Raw genomic sequence first — 16,166 nt, 5'->3', positions numbered from 1 at the left:
GAAGAGCATTCCAAAGATTCATGACCCTCTGAGAGAAGAAATTTCTCCTAATTTCCGATTTAAAAGGGTGCCCCCTTATTCTGAAATTATGCCCCCTATTTCTAGATTCCCCCACAAGGGGAAACTTCCTCTCTGTGTGGTGTATGTGCCTTTAAGAGCAATTATGGTGTATGTGCCTTTAAGAGCCCCAGGTGTGCGTAATGCCGGTAATTGCCACTTGGGCTATATAAGCCTGTGTATTGTGTATATCCTTTAGAAACCCCCCCCCCAGACTTGCTTAGTAAATACCTATGAACCAACTCCTGTCTTCAGTGTCTTTATCTACACACGGGCACTACAGTGGCGACGAAGTGGAAACGGACTTACCTGCAATTTGGCAGCACCTCAAGGACATCGATTCCTCCAGCATCCAGAAGACTCAAGGAAGTAAGAGAAACTGTGGTTTCACCAGCTGGCCAAGCTGGTGACAGGTACTGCGCTAATCCTTCCTGGGCGTCAGGCTGGAGCTCCAGCGGCGGGCTCTACAGCTGAGACAGGCAGCGAAATCAGAGGCAAGCAATAACGGACTGGGAGGGTGCACTCGAGAGACGGCCGGCGCGGCAAGCAGGTCAGCGTTTAGACCTCCGTCGGGAACGAGTCTCCAACAGTGAATAAACGGAAACCACAGTAAAACAGCGTTATTATCGGTAGCAGCGGCGGGGAAGCGCGGGAAGCGCCACATCGTTGCTACAGAGAGAAAAAAAAAGCGCGGGAAGCACCATATCTTTTCTGAAATGCCTAAATCTGCTAATATTGAGGCTTTTGATGGCGAAATAGAAGATTGGACCACATACATGGAAAGAGTAGAGGTTTATTGCACTGCAAATGGAATAACAGATGAAAAAAAAGCTTCAGTACTTCTGAACTTAATGGGCGCGAAGACATACGGGCTGTTACGAAATTTAATCACTCCAGCCAAACCAAAGGACAAGACTTTTAAAGAAATTGTTGATACCCTGCAGGAGCATTTAAACCCAACACCGCTGCTGATAGCGGAACGATTCAAGTTCTTCAAGAGAAATCAACACAAGAATGAAAGTAACGCTGATTACCTAACCGAATTAAGAAAGCTATCAAAGTACTGCCAATTCGGAGCAGGACTATCGGATTATCTTCGAGACAAATTTGTTTGCGGTCTCTTAAGTGAAGGAACACAAAAAAAACTGCTTTCTGAAAAAGATTTAACATTGGACAAAGCTTTCAGTATGGCTGTATCATACGAAGCAGCAGCAAAAGGAGCTGCAGAGATACAACAAGAGACACAGGACTTCGGCACCCATAAAATGACACAGGAGTTCGGAAGATGTTATCGCTGCGGCAGATCCACCCATAACCAGAGGGACTGCTGGTTCAAGGGCAAAGCATGCAGGCAATGTGGTAAGATTGGACACATTGCACGGGTATGCCAATCTGGACAAAATAAATCCACTGACAGAAAACAAAAAATCAATAAAGAAAAGTACAGGAAGGTACAAATGATGACGGACAATAGCTCCGAAGACCAGAATAGCGATAGCGACTCCGGCAACAAGAGACTAAGCTGTCTCAAATTACATAATGTACTTGCCAAAAAGGATTACCAAACCATTTGGGTTACCCTCACAATAGCAGGGTCCCCAGTTAAAATGGAGCTAGATACAGGATCAGCTCTAACCGTAATAAATCGACGAGATTACGAGAGGCTATTTTCGCATATACCTCTAAAAGACACATCCATTATCTTAAAAACATATACGGGGCAGAAAGTCTACCCCAAAGGAAAAATAAGAGTGCCTGTGGTATACAACAGCAAAGAAATACAAAAGTTGTATTTATACATTCTACAAGATGGTGGTCCACCGTTGTTGGGACGTGAATGGATAAGGAAGATACGTTTAGACTGGCACTCCATTCAGGCACTGACGGTGACCAGTAAGGAAAAAAACAATGATGACATCATACCTGAACGATTAAAAGACATCTTGGCCAACGCCAAAGAAGTGTTTCAAGAGAAACTAGGAACCTTGAAAGGCATCACCGCCTCAATAAAAGTGGAAGATACAGCAATTCCAAAATGTTTTAAGGCAAGACCGGTGCCATACGCAATACGTCCGGCAGTCGAGGCAGAGCTGAAGAATTTGGAAAAGGCAGGCGTATTATCCAAAATAGATTGGAGCGAATGGGCAACACCCATCGTTCCAGTCATGAAAAAAACATTGAAAAATAACTCTGAGGAACAGAAAAAAATTCGCATCTGTGGGGACTTTAAGGTGACTGTAAACCCGGTCCTTCACACGGTACAGTATCCTCTTCCGAGGATAGAAGATATTTTCGCCTCACTATCCGGAGGGAAACGTTTCACAAAAATTGACTTGGCACAGGCATATCTACAGATGGAGGTTGAGGAGACCTCTAAAAAGTATCTCACAATAAACACACACAAAGGCCTGTACCAGTACAATCGACTGGTTTTTGGAATAGCATCAGCTCCAGCTATCTGGCAAAGAGCTATGGAGCAAGTCCTGCAAGGGATTCCGGGGACTCAATGCTACCTAGACGACATCCTTATAACAGGAGAAAACGACAACGAGCACCTTGCCAATTTGGAGCAGGTGCTCACTAGGCTGAAAGAACGGGGCCTACGAGCAAATCGCCCCAAGTGCGAATTTTTCCAAAATCAGATATCATATTGTGGCCACATAATTAATAAGGAAGGGTTGCATAAGTCACCTGAAAAAATTGAAGCAGTTATAAAAGCCCCAGCACCTGAAAATGTTTCACAATTAAGGTCATTCCTGGGATTAATAAATTACTATCATAAATTTTTACCGAACTTATCAACTATTCTACACCCTCTTAATGATCTCCTACAGACAGGAGTGATTTGGAAATGGAACGAAGACTGTAAACGTGCCTTCCATAAATGTAAAGACTTAATCACATCCGAGAAAATTTTGGCTCATTACAACCCATCACTACCAATCAGACTGGCGTGCGATGCATCCCCTTACAGCATAGGAGCGGTATTGTCCCATAGATTCCCTGATGGCTCGGAACGGCCGATAGCTTTTGCGTCACGCTTATTGAACTCAGCTGAGCGTAACTATGCCCAGATAGACAGGGAAGCACTCAGCCTGGTATGGGGAGTGAAGAAATTCAACCATTACCTACACGGACAAAAATTTACCTTGCTGACTGACCATCAACCCCTCATCTCCATATTCAACCCTAAAAAAGGTGTCCCCATTATGACGGCACAAAGACTACAGAGGTGGTCCCTTTTTCTAGGGGCACACCAATACAACATTGAATACAAAGGGTCAAAACAGCATGGGAATGCTGACGGTTTATCACGCCTACCGTTGCCAACGATAGAAGAGGCACCTACAGTAGACCCAGTAGAGATATTCCACTCTACCATAGTGGAATGTCTACCGGTGACAAATTCTGCCATTGAAAGGGAGACAAGAAATGACCCTACTCTCTCACGGGTCTACGATTTAACAGTGAAGGGATGGCCAGCACATGGCGAACCACGGTTGCCAGCATTCTCGCAAAGAAGAGAACAGCTGCCAGTGTGCCGAGGAACCTTGATGTGTGGGTCCAGAGTGGTGATTCCACCCAAACTCCAGGATAAAGTGCTAAAGGAGCTTCACGAGGGGCATCTGGGTGGAGTGAAAATGAAGAACCTAGCTAGGGCGTTTGTATGGTGGCCAGGTATCGATGGAGACGTCGAAGACATGACCAAGAGCTGCCTAGGATGCCAGAAGGTCCAAAATGCTCCGCCACAGGCCCCTCTACATCCATGGGAGTGGCCCTCATCTCCCTGGCAAAGGGTGCACATTGACTTTGCTGGTCCATTTATGGACTCAATGTTCTTAATCGCAGTTGATGCACACTCCAAGTGGCCGGAGGTAATAAAGATGTCCTCCACCACCACGGAAAAAACCATCACAGTATTAAGGACCATATTTGCCAGGAATGGGCTGCCGGAGCAGATATGTTCTGATAATGGACCGCAATTTGTGTCCGAAGAATTCAGAAAGTTCTTAAAGAACAATGGGGTAAAGCACTACACGTCCGCCCCATACCATCCCGCCACCAATGGATTGGCTGAAAGGTTTGTCCAGACCTTCAAGAAGGCCATCAAGGCCATGGGTAATGAAGACATAAAACTTCAGCACAAGGTGGATAACTTCTTATTTGCATATAGGAATGCAACGCATATGGTCACTAACCAAACTCCCGCCATGATGTTCTACAATAGAAACCTAAGATGCCGGCTGGATTTGGTCAAGCCCAACATCCGAAGGGACGTGGAGAACCGGCAGTTTCAGGGCATGAATGAAAGGCCAACTAGGGCCTTCCAGATAGGCCAACCGGTTTTGGCCCGGGACTACCGTACCGAGAAATGGCAGCCTGGAACTATCTGCACACGATTAGGACCACTGATGTATACCGTGGACATCGGAGACAGCATAATAAGGCGCCATGCTGACCAAATCATCAAGTCATCCGAAAAGGGACAACCTACACCACCACTCTATACATCTAACGATGAAGTAGAGATACCCATATCTACCTCCGATCCGGTGATACTGGAGCCCGATGAACCCGACACTGGCCTTCAAGCCGAATCAGCCTTGCCAGAAGAACCTACTACACCACCAGAAACTACTACACCCCCGAGGCGTTATCCGGACCGAGTCAGGAAGCCTCCTGAGAGACTAACTTATAATTAATTAATACAGCAATGTATATTGTTTTGCATATAACATGTAATTAATAATTACTTAAAATATGATGTACTAGTTAGCTAGAAGGGGAGGAATTGTGGTGTATATGCCTTTAAGAGCAATTATGGTGTATGTGCCTTTAAGAGCCCCAGGTTTGCGTAATGCCGGTAATTGCCACTTGGGCTATATAAGCCTGTGTATTGTGTATATCCTTTAGAAACCCCCCCCCAGACTTGCTTAGTAAATACCTATGAACCAACTCCTGTCTTCAGTGTCTTTATCTACACACGGACACTACACTCTGCATCTACCCTGTCAAGCCCCTTCAGAATCTTATATATTTCAATAAGATCCCCTCTCATTCTTCTAAACTCCAATGAGTATAGGCCCAACCTGCTCAACCTTTCTTCATAAGTCAACCCCTTCATCTCTGGAATCAGGAAGGCAAATACTCCAGCCACAATAAACTGGTGGTGGATGGAGTGAATGCTTAAAGTGGTGGATGGGATGTCGATCAAGCAGACTGCTTAGTCCTGGATGGTGTTGAGGTTCTTGAGTGTTATTGGAGCTCCACTCATCCAGACAAGTGGAGAGCATTCCATCACACTCCTGAATTGTGCCTTGTAGATGGTGACAAGGCTTTGGGGAGTCAGGAAGTGAGTCACTCACCACAGAATACCCAGCCTCTGACCTGCTCTTGTAGCCACAATATTTATGTGGCTCGTCCCGTTGAGTTTCAGGTCAATGGTGAACCCCCAGGATGCTGAAAGTGGGGGGTTCGATGATGGTAATATCATTGAATGTTAAGGGGAGGTGGTTAGGCTCTCTCTAGTTGGAGATGGTCATTGTCTGGCACTTGTGTGGCATGAATGTTACCTGCCACTTATCATCCCAAGCTTAAATGTTGTCCAGATCTTGCTACATGCGGGGACGGACTACTTCATTATCTAAGGAATTGCAAGTGGAACTGAACACTGTGCAATCATCAACAAGCATCTGTCCTTCTGATGGAGGGAAGGTCATTGATGAAGCAGCTGACGATGGTTGGGTCTAGGACACTGCCCTGAGGAACTCCTGCAGTGATATCTTGGGGCTGAGATGATTGGCCTCCAACAACCACAACCATCTTCCTTTGTGCTAGGTATGACTCCAGCCAGTGGAAAGGTTTCCCCTGATTCCCATTGACTTCAATTTTACTAGAGCTCCTTCATGCCACACTCGGTCCAATGTTGCCTTGATGTCAAGAGCAGTCACTCTCACCTCAACTCTGGAATTCAGCTCTTTTGCCCGTGCTTGGACAAGTGCTGTAATGAGGTCTGGAGCCGAGTGGTGCTGGCAGAACCTAAACTGAGCATCAGTGAGCAGGCTATTGGTGAGTAAGTGTCGCTTGATAGCACTTTCAATGACACCTTGCATCACTTTGCTGATGATTGAAAGTAGACTGATGGGGCAGTATTTGGCTGGATTGGATTTGTCCTGCTCTTTGTGGATAGGACATACCAGGGCAGTTTTCCACTTTGTCGGGTAGAACAGCTTGGCTAGAGGTGCGGCTAGTTCTGAAGCACAAGTCTTCAGCCCTACAGTCGGGATGTTGTTGGGGCCCATAGCATTTGCAGTATCCCGTGCGCTCAGCCATTTCTTGATATCACATGAATTGGCTGAAGACTGGCGTCTGTGATGGTGGGGACCCCAGGAGGAGGCCAAGAAGGATCATCCACTTGGTACATCTGGCTGAAGATGGTTGTGAACACTTCAGCCTTGTCTTTTGCACTCACATGCTGGGCTCCGCCATCATTGAGGATGGGGATATTCATGGAGTCTCCTCCTCCTGTTAGTTGTTTAATTGTCCACCACCATTTACGACTGGATGTGGCAGGACTACAGATCTTTGATCTGATCCATTTGTGGGATTGGTTAGCTCTGTCGATAGCATGCTGCTTCCACTGTTTAGCATGTCTTGTGTTGTAGCTCCACCAAGTTGGCACCTCATTTTTAGGTATGCCTGGTGCTGCTCCTGGCATGCTCTTCTACACTCCTCGTTGAACCAGGGTTGGTCGCCTGGCTTGATGGTAATGGTGGAGTGAGGGATATGTCGGGCCAAGAGGTTACAGGTCAGGGTGGTACCTTAGAGTAAGTTCAATTTTGGAAATATGGAAAGTCGCGCAGTACTGAATTCAGCGCAAAAAAACACAGCAGCAACAAGTATAAAAATACAAGTCCAAGAGAAAAGATCAACATAGCAGCCCTACCTCGCCTGCAGCATTGATTTGAAATGACGTTAGAAGTGTTGTTAACTGGCATTCTGATGTAGTCTCAAAAGCATATATTTTTGAACCTTAATGAACCTAACACACAACATGTATGCCTAGCAAACAGTGCTACCAGCATGAAACATTACATTATCGGTCTTTAATCTGTGGATCTATGTTTGTGCTTCTATATAATCTTGCTTCTTAATAATTCTATCTCATAACTTTTAGCCTGAGCTATATGGTCTGTCAGTATTGTGTTTCCAGCCATTCAGAGAGACCTTAAAGATACAGTGTGCGGGCCACACCATTCTTACTGCCATACATGACCTTTGTGGCCGTGCCTTCAGCTGCCTAGGCGCTAAGCTCTAGCGTTCCCTCCCTGAGCCTCTCCGCCTCTTTACCTCTTTCTGCTTCATTAAGACGCTCCTTAAAACCTACCTCTTTGACCAAGCTTTTGGTCACCTCTCCTAATATCTCCTTATGTGGCTTGGTGTCAAATTTTGGTTGATTACGCTCTAATGAAGCACCTTGGGCCGTATTACTATGTTAAAGGCACTTGCAACTTATTTTTGTTGTTCTTTAAAAGATTCAGGCCTAGAAATTTGTATCGGACAGCGGCGCAAAGCGGGTGATATCGGATTGGCCGCCCGTTACACGCAGCGCCTGATGTTCAGTTCCACTGCAGTCAATAGAACCCAATATCAGACGCTGCGTGGAACGGGCGGCCGAACCGATAGCGCCCGCTCTGCACCAGCGCCCGAGATGAGTTTCTACCACTCAGTCTGCCCGGTGGCACAATCCCAGCTACTTTGCACATAAAGGACAATTTTCCAAATTCACACTCCCAGTGGAGAGCCTTGCCTGAGTCAGAAACGAAGGCAAACACTGTGCATAATTTGAAGAATCTTTGAATGAATAGTCAGAAAACCAAGTGCAGTGCGTGGCTGAAATTCTGATATGTGTTGCTGATGGGCAGAGAACTCTGATTTGATGTAGTTCTTCTGGCCGCCATCTTTGGATTTTGCAATTTCCAAATAATGGAAAATCTGGGCAGGATAGAGTGAGAGTTACAGTGTCATTATTAAGGATTTTGCAGTTCAAAAGAAAAGGTCTATTACAGTGCCATAAAGGGAATACACATTAAATGGTAGGACACTGAGTAGTGTAGAGGAACAAAGGGACCTTGGAGTGCATGTCCACAGATCCCTGAAGGTAGCAGGCCAGGTAGATCAGGTGGTTAAGAAGGCATACGGAATGCTTGCCTTTATTAGCCGTGGCATAGAATACAAGAGCAGGGGGGTTATGCTTCAACTGTATAAAACACTAGTTAGGCCTCAGCTAGAGTACTGCGTGCAGTTCTGGTCACCACATTACAGGAAAGATGTGATTGTACTAGAGAGGGTACAGAGGAGATTTACAAGGATGTTGCCGGGAATAGAGAATCTTAGCTATGAGGTAAGACTGGATAGGCTGGGGTTGTTTTCCTTGGAACAGAGGAGGCTGAGGGGAGACCTTATTGAAGTGTATAAAATTATGAGGGGCATAGATAAAGTGGATAGAAAGGACCTATTTCCCTTAGCAGAGGGGTCCAAAACCAGAGGGCACAGATTTAAAGTAATTTGTGGAAGGTTTAGAGGGGATTTGAGGGGAAATTTCTTCACCCAGAGGGTTGTGGGGGTCTGGAACTCACTGCCTGAAAGGGTGGTAGAGGCAGGAACCCTAATCACATTTAAAAAGTACTTGGATGTGCACTTGGGATGCTGTAACCTGCAGGGCTACAGACCAAGAGCTGGGAAGTGGGATTAGGCTGGATAGCTCTTTGTTGGCCGGCACGGACACGATGGGCCGAAATGGCCTCCTTCCGTGCTGTAACTTTCTATGATTCTATGATTCTAGGAGTCACTTGAAAAGGTAAATTAGTCAGCAAGCATCTTTGCTCATCAGATTTCTACGTTGCAGTGTCTCTTTAATATTGAACTGATTCTGTTATGCTGAATTGTCCCACTTTAATTGCAAATAAACAAATATTTTTGGTTACCTGGGGCAAATATTCCTCTCAGTAATCACCTGGGCACAGCGCAGAAATATAATGAGATGTGAAGGGTCTCACACCCATAACTGGGCCAGCCCACATTCCATCCATTAATCCCCTCATTCCTCTATGTGTTGCGCCCAGGGGATTGTTATTGCAAAAGACATGTGTCTATTCCTTGGTCTGTGCTTGATATTGTCATCCTAACACGGGACTGCAGTTAATCCAGTTATCAGATTATTGGAGATAATCCTGTAGTGTTTCCATTAATCACTCTTGCTGTGATTTGTGACTCATTGGGCAATAAATATTCTGCTGTGACCATTAACCTAATGGACCACAAATCGCAGGCCGGAAGTGTACGTGTTCGTGATACGTGTTCCCAATGTGCACCAGGAGCAACTGCAGCAGAACCTTTATTCTCCTATGGGTCACAAACCACTACAAGGACAGATAATGAAAAAGGTACAGATTCTGGATCATTGGGGACAAGGTCCGAATATGGAAACAAGTGTGAGACCATTCAGAAACAACCAGTTTGAGATAACTTGAAGCTGTAACACACTGTAATTGGTTATACCAACAACTTCCCTACCAGACTTACCTAATCTCCTGCTTTAATAATGATTCATACAGGGATGATGGACTTTAGTAATAATGATATCTACCTTTATTGTACCAGGGAACTGAAGTGAAGCAGAACAATTTAATGGCGCGAGGCTATCAGGCAGAATTTATGAATTTGCAGTTCTGATGTGGAGCTTTGCATCCTGGGCATCTCATTTTGGGAATTCAGGCACAGCAGTCAGCATTTACTGCGGATTCTTCATCCATTCATTTTGACCGATGCATTCGCATTCCCAATGCGCACCCCTTGCTCGTCAAATACAACGCCAAGAGCATAAGTTTGTAAAGTCAACTCTTTTAGTTCAAGTAATTTAGCTGTCAGATCATAGCCATAGAGTGATGTCCATTGGCAGAGTCAATGAGGTAGAATTTCATTTTTACCATCTGGGCATTAAGCAAGACCTGGGTATTGAGTAGCACCTGAGCAATGAGAATCTCCTGGGCAATGAGCATCTCCTGGGCATTGAGCATCACCTGGGCATTGAGCATCACCTGGGCAATGAGCATCACCTGGGCATTGAGCATCACCTGGGCAATGAGCATCACCTGGGCAATGAACATCACCTGGGCATTGAGCATCACCTGGGCATTGAGCATCACCTGGGCATTGAGCATCACCTGGGCAATGAGCATCAGCTGGGCATTGAGCATCACCTGGGCATTGAGCATCAACTGGGCATTGAGCATCACCTGGGCATTGAGCATCTCCTGGGCTTTGAGCATCACCTGGGCATTGAGCATCACCTGGGCAATGAGCATCAGCTGGGCATTGAGCATCACCTGGGCATTGAGCATCACCTGGGCATTGAGCATCGCCTGGGCATTGAGCATCACCTGGGTATTGAGCATCACCTGGGCATTGAGCATCACCTGGGCAATGAGCATCACCTGGGCATTGAGCATCACCTGGGCATTGAGCATCACCTGGGCAATGAGCATCACCTGGGCATTGAGCATCACCTGGGCATTGAGCATCACCTGGGCAATGAGCATCACATGGGCATTGAGCATCACCTGGGCATTGAGCATCACCTGGGCAATGAGCATCACCAGGGCATTGAGCATCACCTGGGCATTGAGCATCACCTGGGCAATGAGCATCACCTGGGTATCGAGCATCACCTGGGCATTGAGCATCACCTGGGTATTGAGCATCACCTGGGCATTGAGCATCACCTGGGTATTGAGCATCACCAGGGCAATTAGCATCACCTGGGTATTGAGCATCACCTGGGTATTGAGCATCACCTGGGCAATGAGCATCACCTGGGCAATGAGCATCACCAGGGTAACGAGCATCACCTGGGTAACGAGCATCACCTGGGCAATGAGCATCACCTGGGTATTGAGCATCACCTGGGCAATGAGCATCACCTGGGCAATGAGCATCACCTGGGCATTGAGCATCACCTGGGCAATGAGCATCAGCTGGGCATTGAGCATCACCTGGGTAACGAGCATCACCTGGGCAATCAGCATCACCTGGGTAACGAGCAGCACCTGGGCAATGAGCATCACCTGGGCAATGAGCATCACCTGGGCATTGAGCATCACCTGGGCAATGAACATCACCTGGGCAATGAACATCACCTGGGCATTGAGCATCACCTGGGCATTGAGCATCACCTGGGTAACGAGCATCACCTGGGCAATGAACATCACCTGGGCATTGAGCATCACCTGGGCATTGAGCATCACCTGGGCAATGAGCATCACCTGGGTAACGAGCATCACCTGGGCAATGAACATCACCTGGGCATTGAGCATCACCTGGGCATTGAGCATCACCTGGGCATTGAGCATCACCTGGGCAATGAGCATCACCTGGGTAACGAGCATCACCTGGGCAATGAACATCACCTGGGCAATGAGCATCACCTGGGCATTGAGCATCACCTGGGTAATGAGCATCACCTGGGCAATGAACGTCACCTGGGCATTGAGCATCACCTGGGCATTGAGCATCACCTGGGCAATGAGCATCACCTGGGCAATGAACATCACCTGGGCAATGAACAACACCTGAGCAATGAGCATCACCTGGGCAATGAACATCACCTGGGCAATGAGCATCACCTGGGTAACGAGCATCACCTGGGCAATGAACATCACCTGGGCAAGGAGCATCACCTGGGCATTGAGCATCACCTGGGCAATGAGCATCACCTGGGCATTGAGCATCACCTGGGCAATGAGCATCACCTGGGCATTGAGCATCACCTGGGCAATGAGCATCACCTGGGCATTGAGCATCACCTGGGCATTGAGCATCACCTGGGCAATGAGCATCACCTGGGCATTGAGCATCACCTGGGCATTGAGCATCACCTGGGCAATGAGCATCACCTGGGCATTGAGCATCACCTGGGTAATGAGCATCACCTGAGCAATGAGCATCACCTGGGCAATGAGCATCACCTGGGTAACGAGCATCACCTGGGTAACGAGCATCACCTGGGCAATGAGCATCACCTGGGCAATGAGCATCACCTGGGCAATGAGCATCACCTGGGCATTGAGCATCACCTGGGTAATGAGCATCACCTGAGCAATGAGCATCACCTGGGCAATGAGCATCACCTGGGCAATGAGCATCACCTGGGTAACGAGCATCACCTGGGCATTGAGCATCACCTGGGCAATGAACATCACCTGGGCAATGAGCATCACCTGGGCATTTAGCATCACCTGGGTATTGAGCATCACCTGGGCAATGAGCATCACCTGGGCAATGAGCATCACCTGGGTAATGAGCAGCACCTGGGCATTGAGCATCACCTGGGCATTGAGCATCACCTGGGCAATGAGCATCACCTGGGCAATGAGCATCACCTGGGCATTGAGCATCACCTGGGCAATGAGCATCAGCTGGGTAACGAGCATCACCTGGGCAATGAGCATCACCTGGGCAATGAGCATCACCTGGGTAACGAGCATCACCTGGGCAATGAGCATCACCTGGGCATTGAGCATCACCTGGGCATTGAGCATCACCTGGGCAATGAACATCACCTGGGCAATGAGCATCACCTGGGCACTGAGCATCACCTGGGTATTGAGCATCACCTGGGTATTGAGCATCACCTGGGCAATGAGCATCACCTGGGCAATGAGCATCACCTGGGTAACGAGCATCACCTGGGCATTGAGCATCACCTGCGCATTGAGCATCACCTGGGCAATGAGCATCACCTGGGCAATGAGCATCACCTGGGCATTGAGCATCACCTGGGCAATAAGCATCACCTGGGTAACGAGCATCACCTGGGCAATGAGCATCACCTGGGTAACGAGCATCACGTGGGCATTGAGCATCACCTGGGCAATGAGCATCACCTGGGCAATGAGCATCACCTGGGTATTGAGCATCACCTGGGTAACGAGCATCACCTGGGCAATGAGCATCACCTGGGTATCGAGCATCACCTGGGCATTGAGCATCACCTGGGTATTGAGCATCACCTGGGCATTGAGCATCACCTGGGTATTGAGCATCACCAGGGCAATGAGCATCACCTGGGTATTGAGCATCACCTGGGTATTGAGCATCACCTGGGCAATGAGCATCACCTGGGCAATGAGCATCACCAGGGTAACGAGCATCACCTGGGTAACGAGCATCACCTGGGCAATGAGCTTCACCTGGGTATTGAGCATCACCTGGGCAATGAGCATCACCTGGGCATTGAGCATCACCTGGGCAATGAGCATCAGCTGGGCATTCAGCATCACCTGGGTAACGAGCATCACCTGGGCAATGAGCATCACCTGGGCAATGAGCATTCACCTGGGCAATGAGCATCACCTGGGCATTGAGCATCACCTGGGCATTGAGCATCACCTGGGTAACGAGCATCACCTGTGCAATGAGCATCACTTGAGCAATGAGCATCGCCTGGGTAACGAGCATCACCTGGGCATTGAGCATCACCTGGGCAATGAGCATCACCTGGGCAATGAGCATCACCTGGGCATTGAGCATCACCTGGGCAATGAGCATCACCTGGGCATTGAGCATCACCTGGGCATTGAGCATCACCTGGGCAATGAGCATCACCTGGGCATTGAGCATCACCTGGGCAATGAGCATCACCTGGGCATTGAGCATCACCTGGGCATTGAGCATCACCTGGGCAATGAGCATCAGCTGGGCATTGAGCATCACCTGGGCATTGAGCATCACCTGGGCAATGAGCATCACCTGGGCATTGAGCATCACCTGGGCAATGAGCATCACCTGGGCAATGAGCATCACCTGGGCATTGAGCATCACCTGGGCATTGAGCATCACCTGGGCATTGAGCACCACCTGGGCAATGAGCATCACCTGGCTGGAATGTGGAGAGCAAAGTCAGATGAAAGTATTGCACGTTGGTTGGTGTGCCCTTCCAAATTCAGGAAAATCAGGTGGGCAGTTTGATCATGCATTGCCCCTCGTCTGAAATTTCTGTTCTGCTCAGCACCCAGGTGGTGGAGACAAAAATCCTAGGCCTAGAAATTCGGTGGGCTGTGCCACCAGCTAGCGCCTAAAGAGGGCTTTAGCGCCACTTGCCACGCCTCCCACGAAATTTAGCGGGGTGCTAATGCCGGCGTTAGCCTGTAGTGATGCGCTGCCACCGATGATGTCATCGGTGTGCGCAGCACCCTGCTACCGCCCCGAACGCGATATTGGGTCGCGCCCCCCCCCCCTGTAGCGCCGGCCGCAAATCGCAACCGGTTCAGGGGGGCCTACCTGTGGCAGTAGTGGCGCAACTTAAAGGGGAGGTGCGGGGCGGCCATTTTTTTCGGTGGCCGCCTGCCAGCACCTCCTTGCGCCGCCCTTCCCGGCCTCCTGATCCCCCCCCCCCGGGCGGTGCCGGCTGTGTCCCGAGAGCCCGGCACTTCTACTCGGTGCCGGGCTCTTTTGCCGGCACTCGCGATCGGCGATCGCGCTGGTGCAGGCCCCTCCCCTTTAAGCAGGAAGGCATGTGGCGCTGCGGCACGTTGCGCTGCGATATTCAGTTTCAGCGCCCCAAGAGGGACGCGGGGCGCCTCGAGCAGTGCCCCGCATCCCTCTTAGGGCGCTCAAACTGAATATCGGGCTGGCGCTCCCGGCTCCTTCCGGGGCGGAACTTCTGGCGCCCAGGCGAGCTTGGCGCCCCAAACGCAGCGCCACCGAATTTTTAGCCCCTAGAATCTTACAACACAGAAGGAGGCTATTTGGCCCATCATGCCTGTGCTGGCTCTTTGAAAGAGCTCTCCAATTAGTCCCACTCCCCCGCTCTTTCTCCATAGCCCTGCAAATGTTTGCTTCTGTACCATTCCTCTGCTGTACCATTAATGATGAGTAACATTGCAGGTTAGCGACCATCTACTGCCTCAACGATCCTGGCTATGGGCTTCCAAATATCTGTTTTCTAGCAGCGAGGGATATTTAATTGGCCATGTGTCATCTCAGCTAATGGCTCAGGAGCGCCCAACTCATGTGAAAATCCTACCAGCAAACCAGGGCCATTGTATTCCATTTCCTGTCTGGCTTGAGAGTGTATTTGGAATTCAGATGTAGGCGTCAGCCTGCCTCGCACAATTCGCTGTCCAATAATAATGAGTTGCACTCTGACCTTTGCACCTGAACTCCCAATATGCACTGCTGCCACACCAGGGTCTGCACTGGCAGCACTCAATTGTAACACTTACCATGATATGCATTATGTAAATAAAGGGCAGCACTTACACAGGAAGCATGTATCTCACATTACTGGGAACAGCTGCGCTCACTCAATATTGCTCACAACACTAGTCAGCACCTTCTGTTGTGTCTCTACATTTAAAATAAGTCAAGTTAAGGAAAAGTTAGGGCCATTTTTCACAAGTTCGATTTCTTTCTGCAGTTGCAAGATCTCTCAAAGTGCAATATGAAAAACTTCTACATTAGCTGGGACGTATTTGTAATTCATATTGTAAATATTATTAAGAAAGCAGATATATTCTTGTTTAAATTACATTGTGTGCACACCACACTGTATTCAGAAAAAGAACTTGCATTTATACAAGTAACGTCATCCCAAAGCACCTCACAGCTAATGAACTGCGTTTGATGTACAGTCATTGTTGTTTTAACAAACACAGCAATCAATTTGTACACAGCTAGATCCCACAAATAGCAATGAGATAAATGCAAAAGCAAAATAGTGTGGATGTTGGAAATCTGAAAGAAAATGCTGGAAATACTCAGTATCTGTGGAGAGCGAAACAGAGTTAACGTTTCAGGTCGATGACCTTCCGTCAGAACTGGAAAAAGTAACACAGAGACAGGGGGGAGGGGAGGAAATAACAAAAGGGAAGGTCTGTGATAGGATGGAAGGCAGGCGAGATTGACTGACAAAAGGGATGATGGTGCAAGGCAAAAGGAGATGGTAACGGGTGAAGTAAAAAAACAAAAGATGGGTCTAGAGGAGGTGTAAATGGCAATGACAGAATGATCGACAGCTGCCATCTGATAAAATGGGGGCATGTTGGGAT

This window comes from Somniosus microcephalus, chromosome 27 (genome assembly GCF_052327205.1).
Source record: "Somniosus microcephalus isolate GS21.2 chromosome 27, FLI_Smic_1.0, whole genome shotgun sequence".
Lineage (NCBI taxonomy): Eukaryota > Metazoa > Chordata > Chondrichthyes > Squaliformes > Somniosidae > Somniosus > Somniosus microcephalus.
The sequence above is the reverse complement of the archived record's forward strand: the minus strand, read 5'-3'. Positions refer to the sequence as shown.